Below are 3,103 nucleotides of genomic sequence, written 5' to 3'. Positions count from 1 at the left end.
ATTGGCTACTACTCAGTGGAGATTCTACCTTCCTCCGTGCCCTCTGGATCTAGGCTCCCTCTTGAAATCTTGTGAGCCAGTCGCTTCTTGTCTTTGTAGTCCCCCCACCCCCATTTTGGGTAGCCAATGTCCAAGTTGCCCATCCCTGTCTACTCTGTGTATGGAGGGGGTGGGAATGATCCTCGCTGTAAGGATTTGTTCCATCTTTTGAGTTACTGCATCCATAGGTGTAGGTCAAGTTCATCAAACTGTATCATATTACTCTTTTTTCCCTCTTCTTTCTTCTTCTAGTTGAGCTCTAATCATCCAGTCACTGAAGCCAAGTCAACTGGGTATTATCTACAAGTGTGGGTGTTCTTGTGTATATGCCCCCCTTCTTATCAGCTGGACGCTTCACTCTCCACTCTAGTCCTCTGTGTCTATGTCACTGACTCTAGGCCCAAGTAACTTCATTTCTTTTGATGCACAAAAGTTTTGCAATTGATTAAGTTCAATTTATCAAGTTTATCTTTCATTATTCATGCTTTTGGTATCGTATCGATGAATCTTATTTTAAAAAATGAGGTCCTGAAGCTTTCTTCCTATGTTTCATTCGAAGAGTATTATGGTTTTAGTTTTTATATTGGCCCTTTTTCAATGAACTCTTTACATATATTGTGTGTGAGTAATGGGTCTAACTTTATTCTTTAGCATGTAGAGATCCAGTTTTCCTAGAACCATTATCAAAGAGACTGTCCTTTCCCTCCATTGAGTGTACTTGACACCCTTGTTGAAAATCAGTTGACTGTTATTGTAGGTTTATTCTGGACTCTATTTCTTTGGTCTGTATGCTTATCTTTATATAAGTACCCACTGTTTTGATTATTGCAGCTTTAAAGAATGCTTTGAAATTGGGAAGTGTGAGTCCTCATACTTTGTTCTTTTTCAAGATGACTTTGGTTATTCAGGGTCCCTTGTAGTTCCATATGCATTTGAGGTTCCACTTATCCATTTTTTTCAAAAAATAAAAAAGTTGGTGAAATTTTGACAGGGACTGTATTGGATCTATAGATAACTTTGGGTAGTACTAACATCATAATAATGTTACATCTTCAAACCCATGAACGCAGAACATCTTCCCATTTACTTTTTGTTGTTAAGTGCTGTCGAGTCGGTTCCGACTCATAGTGACTCTGTATAGGGTTTCCAAGGAGCAGTGGTGGGTTTGAACCACCAACCTTGTGGTTACCAACCTAGTGCTTATCCTAGGACCAAGAGTCCATTTACTTAGGTCTTCTTTTATTTCTTTCAAGTGCAGGTAGTGCAATGGTTTAAACTTGGCTACTAACTGAAAGGTTGGTGGTTCAAACCCATCTGCTGCTCCATGGTAGAAAGATAAGGTAGTCTGCTTCTGTAAAGATTTACAGCCCCCAAAACCCTAGGGAGTAATTCTTCTCTGTCCTATAGGGTCTCTATGAGTTGGAATGAACTCAATAGCCATGGGGTAGGTTTGTTTTTCATTTCTTTCAGCAATGCTTTCATAGTTTTCAGCCCTTCACCTCCTTGGTTAAATTTATTTCTAGCTATTTTATTCTTTCAGATACTATTACAAATGGAATGATTTTCTTTTAATTTCCTTTTCAGATTGTTTATTGCTGTTGTATAAAAACCCAATTGGGTTTTGTTTGTTGATCTTGCAACTTTCCTGAGTTCATTTATTAGTAGGTGTCTTACAGATTTCTAGGATTTTAAAGGGGCTTCTATATATGGGATTATGTCATCTGTGAATAGAGATAATTTTGCTTCTTCTTTTCCTGTTTGTATACCTTTTTTGGCCCGCCTTACCTAATCGCTTTGGCTATAACTTGCAATAACTTCCCTCCTGTTGTTCCTGATCTTAGAGGGAAATCTTCCAGACTTTCTCCATTGAGTATAAAGTTTGCTGTGGGTTTTTCATTAATGCCCTTTATCATATTAAATATTTTTTCTTCTCTTTCCAGTTTGTTGAATGCTTTCACCATGAAAAGGTGTTGGATTTTGTCAAATGCCTTTCTAGATCAATTGAGATAATCATATGCATGGTTCTTTTACTATATTTTATTAATGTGCTCTATTACATGGATTGATTTTATTGACTTGCCCTTGCATTTCTGGCATACATTCACTTTGCCATAGTGTATAATCCTTTTCATATGGTGTTGGATTCAGTTTGGTAGGATTTTGTTGAGGATTTTTGTATCTACATTCAAAAGGGATATTGGTCTTGTAGTTTTATTTTCTTATCTGGCTTTGGTATCAGGGTAATATTGGACTCATAGAATGAGTTAGGTAGTGCAGAAATCATGGAACAATATCATTCACATCACACATAAGCAAAGTTTTGCTGAAGATAATTCAAAGAGGATTGCATCAGGATAGGGAACTGTTGGACATTCAGTTCAGAAGAGGGCATGAAACATTGCTAATGCTCAATGAGTCTTGACTGAAAGCAGAGAATACCAGAAAGATGTTTCCATTTACTTATTGATTATGTGGCATTCAATTCTGTGGGTCATAACAAATTATGGATAACGCTGCAAAGAATAGGATTTCCAGAAACCCTCATTGTGCTCATGCGAAACCTGTACCTAGATGAAGAGCCAGCTGTTCAAACAGACAGAACAAGGGAATTCAGCATGATTTTAAATTGGGAAAGATGTCAGGTCTATATCCTTTCACCATATTTATTCAGTCTGTATGCTGAGCAAATAACACAAGAAGATGGATTATATGAAGAAGAATGCAGCATCAGGATTGGAGGATGACTCATTAACAAACTGGAATATGCAGATGACACAATCTTGCTTGCTGAAAGTGAAGAGAACTGGAAGCACTTATTGATGAAGATGAAACACTGTAACCTTTAGTGTGGATTACACTTCAACATAAAGAAAATAAAAATACTCACAACTGGACCAATAAGCAATATTATGATAAATGAATAAATGACTGAAGTTGTCAAGGATTTCATTTTACTTGGATCCATAATCAACTCCCACAGAAGCAGCAGTCAAGAAATCAAACAATGACAAGAACAACAAATTGTTTGCTGGGAGCTATCAATGTAAGCAATCAAGTCCCTTCA

Source organism: Chrysochloris asiatica, unplaced genomic scaffold, assembly GCF_000296735.1.
Source record: "Chrysochloris asiatica unplaced genomic scaffold, ChrAsi1.0 scaffold00136, whole genome shotgun sequence".
In the NCBI taxonomy this organism is placed as follows: domain Eukaryota; kingdom Metazoa; phylum Chordata; class Mammalia; order Afrosoricida; family Chrysochloridae; genus Chrysochloris; species Chrysochloris asiatica.
The sequence above is the reverse complement of the archived record's forward strand: the minus strand, read 5'-3'. Positions refer to the sequence as shown.